Below are 12,822 nucleotides of genomic sequence, written 5' to 3' on the forward strand. Positions count from 1 at the left end.
GGCCCATTATACTGTATGTAGGTGTCATGCTGTGACAGACGTAAGGGAGAGGGGCCTACAACTGTCCCTGGAACTGGGACCCTAACTATCCCTGTCTCAGGGGAACTGTTGATGGTAGAGAGGCCTGGGTCGCCAAACTTACTATGATGTTGTTAAACCCTAATCTGACCCCTTCCCCACACCATGGGGCTTGGTACAGAAATGTAAGAGAAACAAGACAAATACAAAACAAACTGAACACCATTATCATACAACAGCACTTACCAAAATAGGCTGGAGGGTAAGGATAGGGAGAAATACACAAACCATCGGATTCATTCATCAATCTAATCCCTATCCAGAGCAATACTATATCCACCATGACAGCAGTTCATGGGTTAGAGTCTCTATCCCTAGGATACACTGGTTGCGTTTCCGTGCGGTCGGCGGGAGCAGCAAAACAGCGCATCCACATACATCTGAATGTCCTGCGTACCCAATGTTAAAGACATGCAGGACGCATGCAGAAGTATGAGGAAGTAGGCGGAGCTTAACAGAGGAAGTACGCAGCCCTCAGTTAAGCCCCCGAATGCTAATGTGAACTTAGCCTTAAACTAACACAAAGCTTCCCCAACAAGTTTTGCCTAGCATGCTTCCTCATAGGCTTGGGCTATACATTTTTATAGAGATAATAGTGAGATTACACAGGCACACTGATGTGTGTTTTTTTAATTTTTGTACCACTATTTTTTAACAAACTAAAAACATATGTGACATGCACAAGTGTGAACAAGTCAGTAAGACAATGCTCACTCCACCCAATGGCTGAAACACAACAAAAGAACACAAAATGACAAATTTGCAAAAATACTCTGCAGTAAAAAACATTACAATAATCAGCAAGTGCTGTATAACAAATACAGGGTATTTAGTCGATACGTTTTTTGCAAAAGATGTATACCAAGCCGCTTCACCACGTCACGGTAACCCTTCACGAAGCAGTCCCTATCTAATGTATTTAAAACCTGAACATGTGAAAAATGTCTAAATGAACAGGATACAGACAGGCGCCTCCTAGTATATGGGCTTGTGGTGTAAGACAGCTCATTTATGTGCATGTCATACAGGAGAGGGGTGGGGTCTCCCAAACCATGCTGAGCACGGAAAAACTGAACATGGCAGCCTTTTTAGCTAAGGCACAGTACACACTTCAGGGGTGGGGAAGGAAATTCACTGGACGGCAGAGACAAGCATCAGGTTTTTATGGAAATTTACAGACGGATGGGAACTATGACCTTGATGTAAGATCAATAATTGAGCCGCATCTCTGCCAGCAGATGATGGGTGTGATATTCAGGAATCATCTGCCTCTAACATTGAAAACATAGAAACAAGCAGCTCCCCCTTTATATGAGGACGATTCTCCGTACAGGGGAAGCCACTCTGGCTACACTCCATGCTGTACAGATCCAAAAGAAGAAATCCAGGAACAAAAGAGGAATTTATCCCAGTGCGGATAAAAAGTGACCGACATCTTCAATGCCATCCAGCAATAGAGTATAAATTCCCCACACATTCCTGACTATACACCAGTCCTTAATCATGGATACCAAAAATTACATAAACTCTATTGTGGTTGGGTGAAGCCATTTTTTGTCAAACTACTGTGTTTTCTCTTTTTAAACCCTAATAACCCTGATCAAAAGTTCCCATACCCCATTAATCCCGTGTATCGCCCCCTCTAACATCAATGACAGCGTGAAGTCTTTTGTGATAGTTGTGGATGAGGGTCTTTATTTTCTCAGATGGTAAAGCTGCCCACTCTTCTTGGTAAAAAGCCTCCAGGTACTGGAAATTCCTGGGCTCCCACATTCCAAACACATACTGAGAAGTAATGTACAGTATCTTTTGGACTATAAGACGCACTTTTCCCCAAAAAAATTGTGAGGAAAATGAAGGGCTGTTTTATAGTGCGAACGCAGGCTTACCGGGGGTTTGTGGCAGTGGTGTGGTGGCGGCTGAGGTGCAGCGATGCTGAGGCGCGGTACGGCGTGCACCTGAGCAGGGTCCTTTCCTCAGGTGCGGTGACGCCGTGGCCCGATGTCCACGGAGAGCAGAGTTCGGTGAATCACGGGTTTCACAGATTGAGATCTCGGCTTCACGAAAATGGCCACTGCGCTCTCCATCTGTGCACGCGCTGCCTCCTGTGGCCATTTTCCTGAAGCCCCAGGAAGCAAAGTACTCAATCTGCGCACGCGCAGCCTCAGAAAGACAGCCGCCGCCAATGAAAAAAACAGTGATTAACTCGGCTCTGCTGCTCGCCTTGGACACGGGGCCACGGCGTCACCTCACCTGAGGAAGGAACTATGCTCAGGTGCATGCCGTACCGCCCACTGCGCCTCAGCATCACCGCACCTCTGCTGCCGCCGCCACACCACTGCTGCAACACCTAGTGGACACCAGGCCGCAGCGTCGTCTACCTTAGCAGGAAGGGACCCTGCTAAGGTGCACTCCCCACAGCCCGCACCGCCGACACCGGACTTATCCTGAGGAAGGGACCATGCCTCCTGTGACCCTGCTGTACCACTGCCAGCCCTCAGGTAAGGTGCCTTAAAATCGGACAATAAGACAGACCCACATCTAATAATAATCTTTTGTTTCTGCTATTTTCACCCCAAAATCTGGGGTGCGTCTTATGGTCCGAAAAATACAGTAGATTGTGAGCCCCATCGGGGACAGTGATGATAATGTGAGCAAACTGTAAAGCGCTGCGGAATATGTTAGCGCTATATAAAAATAAAGATTATTATTATTAGCTACGATTCATCAAAACCGGCAATTTTCTGGCTGATCTTGGTGATTGGGGGAATTGGAGGAGACGCTCCTGATTCATTATGGGGCGCACTCCATATATCAGTGATGTGTGTAGCGGTGGGCACCTCCCTGCATAGCTTCCTCCAGTCCCTGCGTAAGACTTGTGGTGAAGCGACCGCTACAAGTCATGTGACGTGCGGGGGCAGCCACGTCCCCACCCAATCCCACTTCTTCACAGCCGGGTGACTATGGAGTGAGGACGCCAAAAGTCACAATGTTATTTTTTTTGAGCCAAAACTCTGAGGAATCGCTCCCTTTGCTTGAGAAGCCATTTGAGAGACCGACTCTGATGCGGCCCCGGCCTGATCCAGGTGATTGACAGGTGTCCTGTGCGCACATAGGGAGAGGCCTGTCAATCATCGGAAGCGGGGCGGAGTCACACTAGATTTTATCAGAAACGCAGCAGCATTTTAGAGGGAGATATACCGGCTGTAATCATGCCGCCATACTTATATGCTGCTTGTGGGTCAGGCAGCATGAATCTAACGACAGCTTCTCGTTAACCCCTTAACGACCGGAGCCTTTTTCCGGTTTCGTTTTTCACTCCCCTTCTTCCCAGAGCCATAACTTTTTTATTTTTCCGTCAATATGGCCGTGTGAGGGCTTATTTTTTTGCGGGACGAGTTGTACTTTTGATAGAGATCATTCGTTTTAGCATGTTGTGTACTCGAAAACGAGAAAAAAAAAGTTCCAAGTGCAGGTGAAATTGCAAAGAAAGTGGAATCTGACATTTTTTGTTTGGCGTTTTTGCACGGTTCACTAAACGCTAAACCTGAGCCGCCGTTCTGATTCTCCAGCTCATCACGAGCTCATAGACACCAAACATGTTCACAACTCCCCGCCGCGGGGAAAACGAATGAGGAATTCGCAGGCATTCTAGACGCACGTCTGCTTTTCCTTATTGCGTTACAGCAGGGTTTTCGCTCACTTTGTCTCTTGCAGGTTTATGGCCATGTGAACATGTATTTATAGGCTGCATGGCTATCAACGCAAACCAAGCTCAAGTTTTGTGTTTTTTCCTGTATGTGCAGATATGATCTTTTCATCGCCCGTTATTGCATTCTAATACGATGTTGCGGCGACCAAAAAACACGTAATTCTGGCGTTTAGAATTTTTTTCTCGCTACGCCGTTTAGCGATCGGGTTAATCCTTTTTTATAGTGACAGATCGGGCGATTCTGAAAGCGGCGATACCAAATATGTGTATGTTTGATTTTTTTCATTGTTTTATCTTGAATGGGGTGAAAGGGGGGTGATTGCAACATTTTTTTTTTCAAATTTTTTTTACATTTTGGCATGTTTCATTAGCCTCCATAGGTGGCTAGAAGCATCCACAACTCGATCGGCTCTGCTACATACAATGAGCAGATCACCCATATGTAACAGAATTACAGCATTGCTATGAGCGCCGACCACCGAGTGGCGCTCATAACAATCTGGCATCAACAACCATAGAGGTCTCTAGGAAACCTCAGGTTGTTATGGCAACGCATCGCTGACTCCCAATCACGTGACGGGGGGCGGGGATGCGCATATTTCCAGCCCAGCAGCTGGAAGCGCTTGTTAAATGCTGCTGTCGGCGTTTGACAGCGGCATTTTAGTTAATAGGCACGGGTGGATCGCGATTCTACCTGCGCCAATTAAGGGCACATGTCAGCTGTTCAAAACATGACATGTCCTGGCTTTGATGCGGACTCACCCCCGGATCCCTCATCAAAGCAGGGGATCCGACCTCAGACTATTGCGTCCGAGGTCAGAAAGGGGTTAAAAGGGGCATTCCCATCTCCAAGACCCTATCCCAATAAATAGTAAGAATAATATAAGCAAATACCTCCAATTAGAAATGTGGTACAGTTCTTCTGATTAGCTATGTCACAGGGCATTGCAGTAGCTTAGGTATCCATGGTCATGACCACTAACACCTCACTACATGAGGGGCCGTAACCATGGATACCTCCACTACTGCAATGCCTGCACATGCGGTATGCCCTGCACACAGCTAATCAGAAGAACTATCCTACAGCAGCTGTAATTGGAGGCATCAGCTAATATCCTTCCATATGGGGCCAGGCTCTCGGAGCTGGGAATCCCCTATAATCAGTCTCCAGCCCTCCATATGGAGAATACATTCCTAGCAGATGGCCGCAGTATATGGAGCACAGAATACACTATGACAATGGGAAATCTCACTAGAACCAGAACAAATCCCCGCTAATATCCGATCACAGCTGTGAGGACAGGACTGCAGCTTAGATGGCGCTTATTCCGTGCGGCAATGGCGGATCTTAATAGGGGCGGATGGGGCGGTCGCCCCGGGCCCAAGGTTTTTTGGGGGCCCAGGGGCAGGGGGGGCCCAGGGGCAGGGGGGGGCTGGGCCAGGTGGCAGAGAGGCAAATGCCCCCCGGACCGCTCCCCCAGCACCTGTACAGTGCCGGCCGTGCCCTGTGCTGTGACGCCGCCGGCAGCAGACAGCCGCCCGCGTCACATTCTATGAGGGGCCGGGAGCTGTGCACGGCCGTCACCTTGACGGCTGCTCAGCTCTGGCTCCCTCCGGCTGAACTTCCGGGTCAGATGTCGGGCGTGCGCGATGACGTCATCGTGCACGCGCCGACATGTCCCGGAGGATGCTGAAAGCAGAGGCGCTGCTGGGGAGCGAGCCGGCTGTGAGGTAAGTATGGGGAACTTTTTTTATTTTTTTTATTTATAAAATGAATTAAATGGGGGAGGGGGTGAGTGGGGGCTGTACCCAATGAAGGGGGGTGTCTGGGGTCTGTATATGATGAAGGGGGGGTGTCTGGGGCCTGTATATGATGAAGGGGGGGTGTCTGGGGCCTGTATATGATGAAGGGGGGGTGTCTGGGGGCTGTATATGATGAAGGGGGGGTGACTGGGGGCTGTATATGATGAAGGGGGGGTGACTGGGGGCTGTATATGATGAAGGGGGGGTGACTGGGGGCTGTATATGATGAAGGGGGGGTGACTGGGGGCTGTATATGATGAAGGGGGGGTGACTGGGGGCTGTATATGATGAAGGGGGGGTGACTGGGGGCTGTATATGATGAAGGGGGGGTGACTGGGGGCTGTATATGATGAAGGGGGGGTGACTGGGGGCTGTATATGATGAAGGGGGGGTGACTGGGGGCTGTATATGATGAAGGGGGGTGACTGGGGGCTGTATATGATGAAGGGGGGGTGACTGGGGGCTGTATATGATGAAGGGGGGTGACTGGGGGCTGTATATGATGAAGGGGGGTGACTGGGGGCTGTATATGATGAAGGGGGGTGACTGGGGGCTGTATATGATGAAGGGGGGGTGACTGGGGGCTGTATATGATGAAGGGGGGTGACTGGGGGCTGTATATGATGACGGGGGGTGACTGGGGGTGTATATGATGACGGTGGGGTGACTGGGGGCTGTATATGATGAAGGGGGTGACTGGGGTTGTACAGGGTACAGGATGAAGGGGGTGAGTGGGGCTTCACATGATGAGGGGGGGTGAGTGGGGCTGCATATGATGAAGGGGGGCTGCACATGATGAATCAAGGGGTAAGTGGGACTGCACATGATGAATTGGGGGTAAGGGGCACTGCACATGATGAATTGGGGGTAAGGGGCACTGCACATGATGAATTGGGGGTAAGGGGCACTGCACATGATGTGGGGGGTAAAATTAACTGCACATGATGATGGGGTAGTGGGGCTGCACATGAAGTTGGGGGGGAAGGGGACTGCACATGATAAAATGGAAGGGGGGATAAGGGGCTGCAAATGATGAAGCGGCACTGCAGATGAAGTGAGGGGGTGATAGGGGACTGCAATGGATGAAGTAAGGGGACTTCAAATTAAAGTGGGGACATTAAAGTGGATCCCCTATGGCCAGGATCACGTTGGGCGATTTGGTGCGTATTGGCCGTAGGCCTACAGCTTATGTGCAACGTCTTTTTAGGCCATGTCCACACGTGGTGGAATGGTGGCGGGTTTTCCGTATGGACCCGCAGCAAACCAAGTGCTGCGGTCCGTACGGCTGTCAATTCCCGCACGGGGACCGCAGTGCTCAGGTGGGAAGGGGGGTACAGGGGCCCAGGTTTTATGAACAGCCCCGGGCCCATAGTCCACTTAATCCGCCACTGCCGTGCGGCATTTCCTTGGGCGACATTCACACTCTGCTCAATCCAGGCGCCAATCTAGTGTGAGCCGCGCTGTGTAGTGGGGAGCTCCAGGCCAGCCAGGAGGCCCGGGCACTGGCCCCAGCACGGCCCCTATACAGCCGGGCAGGATTGTGCTGCAGCCCCCAGGGGAGAGCTCCGGCCTCACGCCCGCCCGCTCAGCATTATCACATCATATGGTGACGAGAAACAGAAAACCCACCCGGAGCCCCAGAAGGCGCCATATATAAATCTCACCTCCTTAGCGATCACCGCATAGCGAGTCACTACACTGAGCAGCCAATCACAGTACAGCTATGAGTTCATGTGGGAGGAGCCCAGTCGCAAGTCAAAGCACTGCCAGCCATTCCCCACTTGTGCTCTCTGCTCTAAGTCTCCTCCTCAGCTCCTCCTCAGCTCCTCCCACTCAGGCAGGAGAACCTAAGCAAACAGCAGGGGGCAAATAAAACATTTGGCTCAGCTGCCAGTGGGGAGCCGGCTCCCGCCGTTCACATGAAAGAGCCGGCTCTGCTGTGGCTGCCTGTAATCAGGAGGCTTGTGCGGGCAGGAATCTCTGAGAGGACTGAGGGGCAAGAGATTGGGGACATAGGGCTGAGCGGGAGGCGTCTGAGGACGTATCACTATTCCTACATGGGACTGCATGTTGTAGGGTTCACAGGGATATAGGTGCTGCTCCTTGTATGAGGCTGATTACTGGGGGATGATGATGATGAGGGGCTGTGGGGAAAAGCGGGTGATGATGAGGGGACAATTACAGGCTCAAGACCTCTATGGGGACCAACAAATACAATGAATTTTTTAAAGAAAGTTCCCATCACCTCCTTTTTTCCCCAGTAAAATGTAAAACAATACAGATATGTGGTCTCACTACATTCAGAAAGTCCGATCTACCGAAATATGAAATGAACTCTCCAGATCAGCAAATGGAGAAACAAGAAAAAAAATAAAATCCCCAGAATTGTCTCTTCAAACACTGCAAAAATACAATAAGTGATAAAACATTGGATGTAGTGTAAAATGGTAAATATAAAAGACTGGATCAGGGCACAAAAAGCAAACCATCAAAATGGGGAAAATAAAAGCTGAGAGGGTAATGAACACAAGAGGAAGATAAGAAATGACATACAGGAAAAGGAAATAAACCAGAAACCGATCACTTACATTTTGTGTTTAGGATCCAGTGGAGGCAGAAACCGGGACACGTCTTCAATGCGACTGACTCCAAGAAATGACCAACATCCAAAACTCTGACACATATTATTAACCCCTTGTCTGCTGTGGCTCATCCCCCGTCCTGTGATGTCACCTCCAGGCAGGGTCAGGTTAATTGCATCTATGGCTCCTTATGTTGATGTATCCCCCACCTGTGGCTTGTGATGTGTAAGGTGAAAGAAAAGCAATTCCCAGACCAATGTGAATAACAACCAGTCCACACAGGAATCCTCCACAATACACCCTATTCCTATAATTAGATGACATTTTCCAGGAAACTTCATGGCATATTAAATGTTCACAGACCAATGTGACAGGAGAGCAGAGGTCCAGTATATTCCACTTACAATAAGGGCTGTTACACATTAACTCTTTGGTGTTTGTCTCATTAACATATCCAAAGCCCCTGGAATATCCCCCAGAGTGTCCAACATGTATAAATACTATTATCAGGTCTGTGCTGGGACACCCTGGGGGTCTATGGCTTTGTGCTGCAGGAGACCTACAGCCATTGTTTTCTCCCTACTTACAATAGGGACTATTACACCATAACTCTTTGGTTTTCGTCCCATTAACATATCAAAAACCCATGGATTATTCCCCATACCACATGTATAAGTCCTATTGTCAGGTCTGTGCTGGGACACCCTGGGGGTCTATGGCTTGGTGCTGCAGGAGCTCAGCCTACAACCAGCGTCTTCCCCCACTTACTGGAAGGTGCGAATGGTTTAACTGTTAGTTCAGTGTAGGACTACAGCTTCCAGCCACTGACATCTCTTCCCCATGTCAATCACTAAGGAATGAATCAGACAATGTTTTTATGGAGTCATCTGGCACATTACATTTTCCGTCACCTGTTTCCTGTTTTGTGAGTTCATTCAGACATAGTAGATTGTGTCCGAGTGTCCGAGTGTCCGCCTCACTAGGCTTATACGCTCAAAAATGGTAAACATCAGAGCACGCGATGACTCTGTCGCCACCATTATAGTCTGTGGCCTCGTCGGCGCCTACATCTGAATCCTGTTTTGCGAGACCCCTGAAAATGAGCAAGAACACCATGTGAAAGGGGCCTAAGAATCTTTTTCAGCAGTTGATCATATGGAATTAGTTTAGGAAAAACTTATTAAAAAGGTTAACTTGGGTAGAATGTTGGGTCCCCTTTCCACATTACCAATAGATAATTTAAAGGTCTCACAGCTTGGTGTCGTCATCAAAAAGGAAGAGGAAAATTTTATTTGATCCACTGTTTATCATATCCTAAAGTGTATTGGTAAGTGATGATATTGATGAATCCTTATCAAGTGTTTCTTACACATCACTTGATGAGGCAGTAAAATTGGTTCAGCATACCGGTCAGGCTGCTTTATTGGCATTCCGCCTCCTGCCAGTACATCCCGGATTATGTTGACTCCCTATAGACTACTCCACTTTATGTGGTTATTTTGATTCTTTTAGAACATTTTTGTTGTCTGGGTGCAGCTCATCAATTCACCTATGGTATTAACTTGAAATTTATGGCTCTCATTTTTGCTTGTTTCAGAATTCCATTGGATGTAGTAAAAACTCTGGGCCCGATGACCTCACATTTTTGAGAGGTATTCAAAATGATTCCCAGAGTATAGAATGTCGCTTACCTGAGCCACAGCTTCTTGATTTGCGGCGAGCAGTACAAGAAGCAATGGTGAAGACAAAGATAACTTTGCAGTGTATTCAATCTCTGCTTGGAAAACTGAACTTCGCCGGCAGAATATTTCCCATGGGGAGAATATTTTTCAAGCGGATGGCACAAGTGACGGCGGGTTTAAGATGACCGCAACATTTCATCTGCTTAAAAATTGAACATAGTGATTTGCAAGTTTGTGACACCTTTCACTTATTTGTATATATATTTACCATTAACTTACTGTTTCCACCTTTATACACTTTTTTTACACAAATTGTTTGATATATACACTGAACAAATATTCTAAATACAACAATTGTATTTTTGCTCCCATTTTTCATGTGCTAAACTCAAAGATCTAAGACTTTTTCTATGTCCATGAAAGGCCTTTTTCTCTCAAATATTGCTCACAAATTTGTGTAAATCTGTGTAAGGCTACTTTCACACATCCGTTTTTTTAAATCCGGCATGATGCGGCGAAATTTGTGAAAACCGGATCCGGAATTGGATCCGTTTTTTTCACATAGAATGTAATGATCGCCGCATCATGCCGGATGGACATGCGGCGCCTCCGGGTTTTGCCGGATACGGCAAACATGCGCTGTCCGGCGTCTGCAAAAAACGTTGGCTGCAACGTTTTTTTGCAGCGCCGGACCGGCTTTTTCAACTGCGCATGCCCGGGCACTATGAGTTTTAACCCCACAAGTGCCCGGCGCGCATCTCTCTCTCTCTCCCCCTCCCCCCCTCTCTCTCTCTCTCTCTCCATACGCTCCATACCTTTCTTTGGCTGGCTCTGTAGTCCCCCTCTGTCTCTCTGGCTGCTCTCTCGTCCCCCGCTGTCTCTCTGGCTGCTCTCTCGTCCCCCGCTGTCTCTGTGGCTGCTCTCTCGTCCCCCGTTGTCTCTCTGGCTGCTCTCTCGCCTCCCGATCTCTCTCCGGCTGACTCTCTCGACCCCCGGTGCTGCGGCTCCTTTAAATGTCCTCCAAGCCGCATCAGGGGCCGCATGTACATCCGGTGTCACCGCTGCAGGCCGGATCCAGCGGCCCGGCTATTCGCCGCAGGCCGCCGGACCCCTGACACCGGATGTCTGAAAGAGGCCTTAGTGAGCTCTTCTCCTTTGCCGAGACAATCCATCCACCTGTGACTTGAATGTTCATTTCTCAACCATATGCTGTCGCCAAAGGCGTTTTAGAGAACTTGGCAGTACATTCAGTCGGCATCACAACCACAGACCATGTGTAACCACACCAGCCCAGGACCTCAGCATCCAGCATCTTCACCTCCAAGATCGTCTGAGACCAGCCACCCGGACAGCTGCTGCAACAATCAGTTTGTACATCTTAAGACTTTCTGCAAATACCGTCAGAAACTGTCTCAGGAAAGCTGATCTGTATGCTCATCGTCCTCATCAGGGTATCCATCTGACTTCAGTTTGTCGTAGTAAACGACTTGAGGAGCCAAATGATCGCATTCGATGGTGTCTGGCACATTGGAGAGGTGATCTCTTCACGGATGAATCCCAGTTTTCACAGTACAGGGCAGATGGCAGACTGCATGTTTGGCATCTTGTGGGTGAGCTATTTGCTGATGTCATCATTGTGAATTGAGTGGCCCACGTTGGCAGTGGAGTTATGATACAGACAGGCGTATGTTGTGGACAACGAACACAGGTGCATTTTATTGATGCCATTTTCAATGCACAGAGAAATCATGACAAGATCCTGAGGGACATTGTTGTTCCATTCATCCACAGCCATCACCTCATATTGCTGCATCTTAATGCACGACCCCATGTTGCAAGGAGCTGTATACAATTACTGGAAGCTGAAAAAATCCCAGTTCTTGTATGGACAGCCTACTCACCGGATATGTCACCCACTGAGCATGTTTGGGATGCCCTGGATTGGTGTATATGACAATGTGTTCAAGTTCCCATCAATATCCAGCTACTTTGCATAAAGATTGAAGAGGAGGGGGGGGTTATAATGTACCAGAATAACACTGAGATATTGTTTCTCACTAAAAACTGTTCTGATCTACCTGTCCTTTCCCTACAGCATGCTTATAAATTTTACTCAATACTGTATAATTGACAGAGAGAGCTGCTGGACGGTTATCGCCTGATAATAGTTGTGATACAATGAGATATTTCTTGTGCTAACAGGAATCTTTGTACTTTTAGATATTTAGATACTGTAAACATTAATATGAGCATCCTGATTATTAATAAGGACACTTGGCTTCTATTTATGGGCCATTTTCTGACACTCTATGACTTAAAATGGGGGCACTAAGTGGGCCAGTACTGACTTTTTCTTCCATTCCCTATGAACATTTTTTATGCCATATTAAAGCCATATTAAAAGGTTATTCCTATCATATAAAGCAATGATGGGGAACTACTTGCCCGCGGGCCGTTTGTGTCCCACAGTGCTCTTTTTTTGTGGCCCCTGGGCAGATTCTCAGGAAGACAGTGATAGGTCCGGTGGCTGCATTGTGCCGTGCGCCCTTGACTTGCTCCTGAAACTGATAGCACGTGCAGGTAGAGTTCCGTACAGAACTCTGCAACGAGTGCACAGAAAACCCCAACGTACCATGGAGTCAGTGTGTTTTGAGCTTCGTGCTCCAGTCCCACCAATGACAGCAGTGAAAACCCCAGCCTATCCTGTGATGTTTATATTCCCTCAGTCTATCCTGCGATGTCCATATGCCCAGCCCCTCCTGCGATGTCTATATGCCCCCAGCCCATCCAGTGATGTCTATGTAGGGAGGAGGGCCCCCGCAGAGTGTCCGGGCCGGAACCAAAGGGACCGCCATCTAGGTTCCTAAGGCAACTGTACCCGGGGAACGGAAGGGGAGAGTGGAGTGCTGGGAGTGACAGGACAGCAAGGGGAGGGGCGAGTATAAAAGGGACAGCGAGCGCGCAG

General features: G+C 48.5%; 1 protein-coding gene across 2 annotated transcripts in view; it reads right to left on the reverse strand.

Annotated features, from left to right (window-relative positions):
- Positions 1-12,822, reverse strand: part of LOC141047835 (uncharacterized) — a 133,568-nt gene that overhangs the window by 10,662 nt on the left and 110,084 nt on the right. Inside the window, exon 1 of one of the 2 annotated variants that reach the window (XM_073543158.1) lies at positions 8,182-8,338. The exons of the other annotated variant lie outside the window; for it this stretch is intronic. The gene's annotated coding sequence lies outside the window, so the exon portion shown is untranslated. Of the gene's footprint in view, positions 1-8,181; positions 8,339-12,822 lie in introns of those variants that run through there. 2 annotated transcript variants of the gene reach the window in all.

This window comes from Dendrobates tinctorius, unplaced genomic scaffold (genome assembly GCF_039654945.1).
Source record: "Dendrobates tinctorius isolate UK_male_01 unplaced genomic scaffold, ASM3965494v1 ptg000129l, whole genome shotgun sequence".
NCBI lineage: Eukaryota > Metazoa > Chordata > Amphibia > Anura > Dendrobatidae > Dendrobates > Dendrobates tinctorius.